Here is a 12,177-nt window from a genome sequence, read left to right on the forward strand (position 1 = left end):
AGACCCTCATCAGTGCTGTGCCAGCTGCACGGTGCAGCACCAACGTGCTCCCTAAAAAGGAACCATCTAGCAGCCTCTTTTTAGAGGCGCCATGACGCCTCTTCCGGCTAGAGTCATTTGGGCATGCAGACGCCCGTGCATCACAATGCCGCTCCCTTTGTGGACGGGGCTGTGGCAAGATGGCGCATGGGTGCCAATTGAAGGGCTGGATGCGTACGGACCCCCAGCCCTACAGAGCCTTGATATCAGCCCCAGGCTGACGCAAAGGGCCAGTCTGTACCAGGCCCAAGTTAGAACCCCATTGGTCTGCTGTATTATTGTGATGGATTTTAGTTGTTGCTTCCTGCTTTGGGAGCCAAACCAAGAATCTACCTTTCTGTATATGACTGTGTAAGAAACAGCCATTTTGGCAATGGCCCCAATCTTACAGAATTCCTTTTGTGGGTGCTAAGATGTTCAGTTTAGACTTTGCTTTTACAGAGAACCTTTGTTTTCTTGAGAGATGGGTTAATTCATGCCACTTTTACAGTGATTTCTTTAAAAACATATATATATATTTTAAGTTGGCGGCCACCCTACAAACCTGTAATTTAAAATACCTGCATGCTTTGAAATTTAAAATACAGCAAGAGGGAAAGAAGAAGAGCAGCAGCCGAACATAAATAAATGTGTCCTGTAAATAAATGTGTGTTGTTGTTTTGGTAGCACTGTATTTCTCACAAAAGCTATCACCCAGTTAAAAGAGAACCTATTAGCTACTTGACACAAGCCGAAAGATTTTTACATTGTGGGTTTTTCCCCTCAACGTGATCAAAAGGTCGGCATCCTTTTAGATATATCACCCTTGCCCAGCTTTTGGGGTGCTTCTCCCTTTTCCTTCCCATAGGGCTCGGTATTTATTCTGAGATCATAAATATTTGAAAAGTGCGCGGACTTTTCATGTCCTTTGTCTGCCAGTCACTTTTGTTATTTCAAGCTGGACTTGAATATTGCTATTTTGCTGGAGGAACAAAAAAATGAAATAAAAATAAATCCGCCTCCTCCCTCTGTTAGAAAAATCTGCTTAAAAAAAAAAAGCAAAATAGAATGTAAAGCGCTGTGAATGGAAACAGCTTCCATTTATTTAAAAGTTTTACTTTCATCAATTTATAATCAGAGTTCTTCTGGTATGTTTGATTCCTGACAAATAAGGATAAAAGTCAGGCACCCCACCCTCTCCTTGCTAATGAGATGATAAAACAGCAGGGTTCAAGTTTTTAATTACTAGAGGCTACGCGTTGGAGAGGTAGCAATGGTATTTTTGGCTGCATGTCGGAGTTGTAACTTCAGGCTTACGACAGTCCTGCTGTGCCTTTGATGCTCACTCATCTTTGTCCCCTGAGACTGTACAAAAAAAAATTATATTATTTTTTTCCGAGCCTGGATCCTGGGGTAGATGAGCTCACAATTACTGCCATAACCTGCTACAGGTTCTACTGTCATGCCATCATCTCTCAGCGAGAGGTCTTCTGGGTCTTTATACTATCCCTTAAACTGGAAAGGGAAATAGCACGCTCAGGGTCACTCTGGTTAAGAAAGCAGCAGACACCGGAACCTGGAAAAGTTCCTTTTTCAGGACTACAGCTGTCAGACTCCTGCTATTTTGGTCATCACATTTAAAGCCTTAAATGGCTTGGGTCCAACCTATCTTCGGGATGGCCTCCTTCTGTATAATGCATCCCGCACACTTAGGTCCTCTGAGAGGAATTTATTGCAGCCTATGCAAACCAGGTTGACTACACCCACCCAGAGGACATTTTCTTCGACTGCACCCAGATTATGGAATGGCCTGTCTGAGGAGATCCATCATAATCTGTCATAATCTGTATAATCCACCCTGTGCACTCAGGTTCTCTGGGAGGAATTTATTGCAGCCTATAAAGACCAGGTTGACTGTGACTACCCAGAGGACCTTTTCTTCAACTGCTCCCAGATTATGGAACAGCCTGCTGGAGGAGATCCATCACATTACCAGTTTAGACAGCTTCAAAAAGGCTGTCAAGACGGATCTCTTCCGGCAGGCCTTTCCTGAATAGCAAACCCAGCCACCAACTGAATCTACCTCCTCCTTGGGTATGTTGTTGCCTTTTTGCTTGTTTGTATATTTTAATGTGTGGTTTTAATTAGTTAATTGTTTAATTGATGTTTTAGGGGGGTGGGACGTATTGGGATATGGGGTTTTGTATGGTTTTTAACTGTAAACTGCCCCGATTGTCATTGACAGAGAGGCAGGGTTTAAATGAAATGTATTATTATTATTATTGTTTTTGTTGTTGTTGTTGTTGAAGTGATTCTAGCAGCACAAAGTAACCTTTCCAAGCTCTGGGGGAAACAGTTCCCTCTTGTCAGGTCTGATTAGGCAAGTCCTAGAAGAGAGACCAGAACAATGCAGAGACATTGTACAGTGGACCCCTGTTATCCACTGGGGTTTGGTTCCAAGATCCCCCATGTATAACAAAATCTGTGGATGCTGAAGTCCCATTAAATATAATGACATAGCAAAATGACGTCCCTTATAAAAAGTGAAAAATCAAGCTTTGATATCTGAAATTGATACTTTTTTTGAACTTTTTCAAACCGTGTGTTAGAATCCTGGTAGTATTCTATCAGATATATGTTTTATGTGTGTGTGGGGATGATGGGGGTTGGGATGCTTTTGCTATGGCTACTATAGATATAGTTACGTAGGAGCTGAGTGGTACCAGGTGGCTGTTATCTAGTGTCCTTGGAGGCCTCCCTCAGAGGCTTGGGATGCAAGCTTAGAGCATAGCCATAGAGGGATAGAAACTATGGGGGGAGCGATGGGGGATGAATAAAGGTGAGAAAGAGATGGGGATTTTGGCTGTGCAGGCTTTTGGCTGGGGGTGGAGTAGACAAACCTAGGGTTTTTATGTCTTGCTTTTGCTGGGAGGGGTTAGTCTCAGCTTAAACACTGAATGAAGTTGAATTGCTGATCTTTTTTATTATTATTATTAACTTTCCACAGTTTAAAAATACCTTTTGTTTACATCTGTTACATTTCGTAATTATTAGAGTTTTCCATTATTATCCTTCCTCGGATTTCTATCAAGATCGTATTTACAGTATAATACATTGTCGCTTTCAATTTGCCTTAGTATTTTTTACTAAAGCATTTGTTCTTTATAAGTATGTATTTTAACATTTCAATTTATTTTAATCATCTTTTTAATGATGAATTGCTGATCTTGGAGCTATCAATAAAGTCCTGTTTATTCTTCATAAAACTGACTGGTTGATTGTCCTGGATACTGGTTCCACATTCTGACACCATGGATGCTTGAGTCTGTGTATAAAAATCAGTGTATAAGAAGGGTTGACTGTATATGATGGGGAGACTGAATTAAAACCATACTCACCCACCAGAGTCAGGAATACCTAGTTACTTAGGTGAAGTTCCAACCCAAACAGAAGACGCCTTTTATAGCTCTTCCCATCTAATATAACTTTCTGAGTGGGTGCAGCCAGTCCAGAATGCAAGAATGTTGACCTGCACTATTTACTAGCAATTCCTGGCACCAGCGGCAACATATTCACCCATCCAGCTATCCATCCATTCCTGAGATACATTGGAACAAAAAGGTACTGTATCCTTTTTCTGCTTTCTCTTTTAAATTATTACAGAGTTATAGGGCCCAAACAACAGGCCAAAATAAAGCTGTTTCGGGTCACTTTGGAAGCGTGCTGTTTAAATACTGCATGCGTCATCAGAGGCTGGAAGGGCTGGAGTGCATCCAGTTAAACAGGTTCATAGCCACCAGTGGAACCATAGGCCCTTTCCACACGAGGGACCTACTGCGTGAATATCATTGCTCAAACGCTCCAGAAGCGCAGAGGTGGGATCACTGGTTATTACAAAAATGGCTATTCCATGAATGATTCATCGATGGGAGAAGAGCAAAATGCCTCAATGACACTTCAGAAGTGTGACCAGTGATCCCACCTCCTCACTTCTGGAGCATTGGGGCAACGATATCTGCACGGTAAGTGCCTTGTGTGAAAAGGGCCATAGACTTAGAAGGGGTCTTTATGGGCCATCAAATCTGGCCCTCTGCTTGGTGCATGATTTCCAGCTAAAGCATCCTCAGCAGGTAGCTGTCCAGCATCTTTTTCACGACATCCTGGGGGGGGGGGGAAAGACTCCACCACTGCTCTGGCCAATTGCCAAACCATTCTCAATGTCAAGAAGTTTACTGTACCATCATCCCTCAGTATTCACAGGGGATACATTTCAGCCCCCCCCCCCCCACCACCACCAGCAGATACCAAATTCTGCAGATGCTCAAGCTCCCGTTGTCCCCAATGACTTCCGACAAGATTGCAACAAATAGGGGATATTTTACACCTCAGTTCTAAACTGGTTTTACTGAGATTTTCTAAGGGATCTTGGGAACTCCAGTTCTGCTCAGGCATGCATCAAAACTACGAAGTGCAGGGGCTATACAGATGGGCGACATGCAGTCACCCCTTTTAGCCCCAGATCAGTGCTGCAGCAACCGCATGTAGCGACACCAATCCGCTCCCTAGGAGGGAGGGAGCAAAAAGAAGCCACCCCAAGCAGCTCCCTGGAAGGGGCGTCCTAAGCAGCGTGATATTATGATGTTCCTTCCACGCTGTGCTATTTGGATGCTGCACCAAAGGTGCATTATCATGGTGCATGCTGTCTAGAAGGGCACGCACCAAAATGGCACCCAGGAACTGGCGTAAGGGCTTTGAGTGTGCAGAGGCTCACCCCTTGCCCTGTGCCCAGGCCAGCACAAAGTGCCGATCTGTATAGCGCCAAAGTCATTATAGCCAAAAGTGATATAAAACTAAAATAAGTATCTAATGTAAATAGGTCTACAGCAAAGGTGGATAGAATGTCACTCCCTTGTTGCCATCCCTTCACTGGCTTCTGATCCCGTTTAGAATACATTATAAGCTCTTACTACTAACTTTCAAAGCCCTTCATGGTTTAGCCACCACCTATTTGACAGAATTTGTTTCTCCTTATCTTCCTGTTTGTGCTCTGCGCTCTAGTGATTCGGGGCTGTCGATTCAGCCAATGATGTTCTCTGCCCCTATTTGCATATGCCTCTTCTTCCACACTGTCCCCTATTTTTGGAATCTCCTTCCCGTGAATTTGCAGGCCACCATCTCTTTAGACTACCAAACTTTCAGGCCAACTGAAAGACTGTTCTATTCCGAGAAGCCTTCCAAATTTCGTCTTGATTTCATGACTATGTATTTCATGACATATTGTTTGTATTAATTTACATTTTTATAGTATTGTTTTAACTTTGTTATAGTAATATTTTATTAATTTTATAATCTTTGTTTGTGGTTTTAGATTGTGCACTGTAGGCAGGCTTTTGTTTCTATTTTGGATTGTTGTTTTCTCTTCTTTGTAAAGTGCTGTGTAAAGCCTATGGCACTACACAAATAAGCATCATCATCATCATCATCATCATCATCATCATCATAATAATAATGTGCTTTCCAGATATTGCTTGGCTGAAGTGGCATCACTAGGGGGGGGCGAAGGGAAGGACACCCTAAGAGACACCACTGCTCCTCAAACATCTGCTTTTGGGCAGAAATTGGCTGTGGCATTTGCTTGTGTCCCATTAAAATGCTGAAGAGATGGTTTGACTGGGGAGGCTCATGGGAGAGAAAGGAGTAGCCCCAGGGTTTTTAAAAAAATTATTTGTTTTAAATTAATAAATATCATAGAATCATAGCATTGGAAGGTACCCCCAAGGGCCATCCAGTCCAACTCCATTCTCCCATGCAGGAACTCACAATCAAAGCACCCCCAACAGATGGCCATCCAGTCTCTGTATAAAGGCCTCCAAAGAAGGAGACAACACCACTCTCTGAGGAAGTGTGTTCCACCGTCGAACAGCTCTTGCCTTTTTGCTACATGCTTTTGCTTCTGGCAGCAGTCAGAACTGGAATACAGCCTCAGAAGACTTCTCTGAAATTGAATTCAGCCCTCTGGCCTGAAAGAGGTCCTGACCCTTGCTCTTTGTTTGTAAGAATGGTGTATTAGCTTCATGTTAATTTTAACTGTGTTTATTCATAAACCCAGGCCCCACATAAAGTCACCAGATCACCATCTGATCTCCAAACGTTAAGCAGGATTAGTACTTGGATGGAAATACATTTAGTTTGAAACTTGTGAATAGCAGGTGCTGTAGATTATATTGCATAGGAAGGAACTGGTAAAAACATCTCTGAGGATTCCTTGTCTAAGAAAACCTTATGAAATTAATGGGGTCTCCGTAAGTCAACAGGTGACTGATAGGCACACAGACACACACACACACACACACACACACACGCACACATAAATTGCCAAACCCACTGGGTGGCCCTGGGCAAATCACACTCTGTCAGCTTCAGAGGAAAACAGTGACAACCTCCCTCTGAACAAATGTTGCCAAGATTCACCTTACAGTTGCCATAAATTGGAAACAGCTTGAAGACACCAAAAAGAACAGATAAGATGCTCTCTTGAGGTCTTTTTTGGTCACACATCTGGATGTCATAAACACAGCATGTTGATAGTGAACTCATTTTCCAAGTAGAATCATAGAATCCTAGAGTTGGAAGGTACTCCCAAGGGCCAGCCAGTCCAACTCCATTCTGCCACGCAGGACCTCTCAGTCAAAGCATCCCCATTGACAGATGACCATCCAGCCTCTGTTTGAAGACCTCCAAGGAAGGAGACTCCACTATACTCCAAGGAAGGAGTGTGTGCAACTGCAGCAACTAAAGGGCCACAGTATTAATTTCTCATGCAAGCAAAATTATGCTCAAACTTTTGTGACATAGACTCCAATCCTATATGGAGAGAGAAATCCCAGAGGTGCAAGCAGAGTTCAGGAAAGGCTCTAGGGATCACATTGCAAACATATGATGGCTAATGGTGTGCACCAAGGAACTCCAAAAGAAAACCAGCATGTGTTGTATAGATGATAGCAAAGCCTTTGACTGCATAGATCTTGAAAAGTTATGGAACACTCTTACAGACATAGGAGTGCCACCACATTTGATAGTCCTAATGAGAAATCTGTACTTAGCACAAGAAGCTAATGTTAGGACAGACTATGGAGAAACAGATCCCAACTGGCAAAGGGGCCAGGCAAGTTCACATTCTGTCACCCTATTTGTTCAACTTGTGTGCAGAACATATACAAAGAGCAGGCTTAGACTCAGAAAAAGGAGGAGTAAAGATAGGAGGAAGGAATATCAACAATCAAAGATATGCAGATGACACCATACTACTAGCAGAAAACATCATAGACTTCGAAGAATTATTAAGGAATGTCAAAGAAGAAAGTGCAAAGGCCAGCTTAATGCTGAACATAAAGAAAACAAAATAATGACCCTGAAGGACCTACATGCCTTCAACCTAGACAATGAAGAAACCAAAATAGTAAAATTCCCACACTTTGGATCAAACACTGATGAGGAAAAAGACCACAGTCAAGAAATCAGAAGATGACTAAATGGAAAGGGCAGCTATGAAAATACTAGACAAGATTGTAAAGTGTAAAGATATACAACTGAGCACTAAAGTTAAAACCATTCAAGCCATCGTATTCCCCATCGCCATGTACAGATGCAAGAACTGGACAGTGAAGAAAGCAGATAAGAAGAAAATCAACTCATTTGAGATGTGGCTCTGGAGAAGAATGCTGAGGTCTCTTCCAATTCTATGATTCAGCCAAAAAGACAAACAAGTGAGGAAGAATAGAGAAATGGCTCAGAGAAGGAATCACAGCTAGGGGGGAATCCGAACAGAAGCACTCCTTGCAACATTTTGGTGCTACTTGTACTTGTAGCCTCTATTCTAAAAGACTGTACTTTGCATTTTTCCGAAGCCTAGCTCTTTTGTGTTGTCTCTTCTTTTCTTTTTTACAATAACTTAGAAAATCCTCTGCCACACTGGAGCTTTTGAAGGTTGCGGGTGGGTTGTGGGGAAAGAAACTACTCTGCCTGCCTTCCGAGCTCATCTCTGGGCCTCGGTTGGAAAGCCTTCCTTCACCACTCTCTCCCTCATTTGTGTTTAAAATGGATACCTCAACCTGGTTGACTGGTGTTGCAGGGAATGCCAGCCGCTTGGAGCTGAGCACTCAGCTTGAAGCCTGCAGATTATTCATCAACCGGCCCAGTGGGGGGGATCCTTTCTCTCTTTCCCTGGGCAGCCTCAAAAGTGTTCAGATTTGCTTTGTAAGTCACAGCCTCCCTTTTCTCACAAAGCCCCCTTTCTCTCCCTCTTCCTTCCTCTTTTTCTAGATACTACTATGAAGATTTTTATACCTGGCATAATCGTGGCTCAAACATCACTGACATGTCCTGAAAAGGTGGCGGAAGCGCATGCGTCTGAATGCCAGGTGCGCTTCCTTAATCGTCAGGGAAACGTGGCTCCCTCCTTTGCATCCCTGAATCATTCCTGGCGACTGGATTTCTATGAATGCAAAGATAATAATAATAATAATAATAATAATAATAATAATAATAATATTTATATTCTGCTTTTTCGCAAAGGAATCAAAGCAGATTACAACAATATAAAATGGAAACATCATACAATTAAAAATTACAATCATAGAAACCAAGCAATGATTCAGGGATGCTAGAGGGAGCCACCTTTCCCTGACGATGAAGGAAGTGCGCCTGGCATTCAGACACCACACGTGCTCCCCCCACCTTTTCAGGACGTTTCAGTGGCATTTGAGCCACGTTTATGCCAGATATGAAAATCTTCTATGTGTGCCTATGGCTGCATCAGCACTGGAGAAATAATCCGGTTTGACACCAATTTAACTGCCAATTTAACTCAGTGCTATGAGTTCTGGGAACTGCCGTTTGTCACACCAGAGCAGAGCTACAACAAATTACAATTTCCAAAATTCTACAGCATTGAGTCATGGCAGTTAAAGTACTGTCAAACCGGATTATTGTGGATGCAGCCTTTCTATGTGCTTTCCATGTGGCTGCTGATTCATGGCAACCCCATGAATTTCATAGGGTTTTCTTATACAAGATTTCACACTTTAAGAGACTGCCCCCCCCCCCCATTGCTTTACACTTCTTCCTGTAAAATTCATTTCAAAGCAACAGCAAGGACATTTCTATACCGCTTATGAGTGAACTGTCATTCCCTAAGCGGTTTACAAGGTGTAAGCCAATTGCCCCCAACAAGCTGGCCGCTCATTTTACCGACCCATAAAAGTATGGAAGGCTGAATCAACCTTGGTGTTGTCTGCAAATTTGATAAGCATACCCCTAATTCTGTCATCCAAGTCATTGATAAAGATGTTGAATAACACTGGCCCCAGGACAGAGCCTGTGGGACCCCACTGGTCACTTCTCTCCAGGATGAAAAGGAGCCATTGCTGGGCACAATTTGGGTTCGGCTGGTAAACCAATTACAAATCCATCTAACTGTAGCTTTGTCAAATCCACATTTTACTAGCTTGTTTGCAAGAATATCCTTTGCAAGAAAGCCTTACTGAAATGAAGATATGCTACATCCACAGCATTCCCTTTGTCTGCCAGGCTGGTAGTTTTATTTAAAAAGAGGTAAGATTGGTTTGGCATGACTCATTTTTCAGAAATCCATGTTGACTTTTTGTAATCATGACATGCCTTTCTAAGTGTTCACAGACTCTCTGTTTAATGATCTGCTCTAGAATCTTTCCTGGTATTGATGTCAGAGCAATACCAGGAATAGTAATTGTTGGGATCCCCTTTTTGAAGATGGGGTCAACATTTGCCCTCCTCCAGGCAGCAGTATTCTTGGTTGTAGTTTATCTGGCCCTGGAGACTTGAATTCGTTTAGCTTAACCAGGTATTCTTGTACTACCTCTTTACTTATCTGTGCTGTGTTTCCCCTACTGTGTCCTCTGCTCCATTATCCTCAGGTTGAGCACCCTTTGCTTTTTCTGAGAAGACTAAGGCAACCAAGGTTTTTAGTTCTGCCATTTCTGTCCCGTTAGCACTTCACCATCTTACCATAGTCTTCTTCTTCTTCTTCTTGATCCAGACATACCCCCAAAAGCTCTTTTTATTGTTCTTAATCTCTCTAGCAAGCCTGTGCTCATTCTACACTTCAGCTTTTCTGACCTCCCCTTACATATGCTAACTATTTATTTAAAATCCTCTTGGGTCATTTCCCCCCTTTTTCCGTTTCTTATACATGTCCCATTTAAGATGTAGCTCAGTGGAAAGTTCTTTAGTCATCCAGCCTGGTTTCTTGAGACATCTCCCATTTTTCTTCCTCATCAGAACTGTTTGAAGTTGTGACTTCAGTATATCCCCTTTGAAAAATTCCCATCCGCCCTGAACTTCCTTATCTTTTAGTATTCCTGACCATGGGATCACCCCCAGTATTTCTCTAAGTTTACTGAAATCTGCTCTCCTAAAGTCTAGAATGTGTGTCTGACTATGCCTGGCTTGGCTTCTCCTTTCCACTATATAACAAACTCCAGGAGAACATGGTCACTTCCACCTAAGGATCCCACCACTTGCACTCCATTAACCAGGTCATCCCTGTTGGTTAGGGTCGGAGGAGCTAAAATAGCTGATCCCATTATTGCTTCTTCCACTTTTTGGACAATGAAATTGTCTTCCAGGCAAGTGAGGAATTTGCTGGGCCTTAAAGTTTTAGCTGAGTTTGACTTCCAACAAATATCAGGATAGTTGAAATCACCCATCGCTTCTAGATCTCTCTTTTCAGAGTGTGTCGTCGTCTGTTCCAGAAAGGCATCATTTAATTCCTCAGTCTGACTTGGAGTTATGTACTAGACTCTCACAATAACATAGAGCCTGTAAGAGCATTAACAGAGAGCTCTGGAATGCTTTACACAGAGGGTTGGGTCACTTTCTTGCACTTCCTAACACTCGTTTTCGTTGGCCACAGCCCTACAATCGTTGGGCAGAAGGCAGTTTGATCCTGCTGAGAGACTTGCAACAGGGGGTGAATTTCTTATAGGCCAATCTGGTGGGGGAAAAGGGACTAAGCAGAAGCTTGTCCATGTCCATGGCAGGTAGAAATTAAAATTATAGTGTAATAATAAATAAATAATACAAATTTTATTTCTCTCCCACTTTTTGCCAGGCAATCAAAGCGGCATACACCTTGGGACTCTTTTGGTGAAGGGTAGGGCTCTGGAATCCTATAGGTCCTGGGATCCAGAGGGTGCAGAAGGAGTCTACCCTTGAGGCTGACCTGGAGTTTTTTCTCTCATCTATGTCATACAACCTTGGTGGGAGTACCCTGGGTATATATTCCATTTGGACTGTGCTTGGGGCTCAGATGTTACACCAAAGGGAAGGCTGAAAAATTAGTCTAGACGCCTGGCCAACTGGAACCACATCAGGTTGCTCCCCATTTTTGTTCCTTCCAGGTGCAATTAACATAAATAGGATATAGGTCAAATAAAGTGGGACCAGACCCCATTCACCCCTCTCATATTTGATATCAATCTAATATTAAAAGGGATACTGAGGAAAGTGACTGGTGAGTGACCTATATAGGTGGAAACCTGGCCATAATCTGGTTGGCTCCAGCAAGGGAGGAAGCAAGACACTCACTACAATGAGATCACCCAAGACCTCAACATAATCCCTTTCGTCTATGGAGGCCGTTGATGGGATTCAGGCCAGAGGAGATCATACAATCATAGAATCAGAAGAGAGCACAAGGGCCATCTAATCTAATCCCTTTCTGCCATGCAGGAACTCTCAATCAAAGCATCCCCGATAGATGGCCATCCAGCCTCTGTTTAAAGACCTCCAAGGAAGGAGACTCTACTACACTCCAAGGACATGTGTTCCACTGTCGAACAACTCTGTCAGGAGGTTCCTCCTTATGTTTAGATGGAATCTCTTTTCCTGTAGCTTGCATCCATTGTTCTGGGTCCTGTTCTCTGGAGCAGAAAACAAGCTTGCTCCCTCCTCAATATGACATCCCTTCAAGTATTTAAACAGGACTATCATATCACCTCTTAACCTTCTCTTCTCCAGGCTAAACATCCCCAGCTCTCTAAGTCGTTCCTCATAGGACATGGTTTCCAGACCCTTCACCATTTTAGTCGCCCTCCAAAGGAGGGCGACTAAAATGGTGAA

The sequence above is a fragment of the Sceloporus undulatus genome, chromosome 10 (genome assembly GCF_019175285.1).
Source record: "Sceloporus undulatus isolate JIND9_A2432 ecotype Alabama chromosome 10, SceUnd_v1.1, whole genome shotgun sequence".
NCBI classification, from domain to species: Eukaryota; Metazoa; Chordata; class Lepidosauria; order Squamata; family Phrynosomatidae; genus Sceloporus; species Sceloporus undulatus.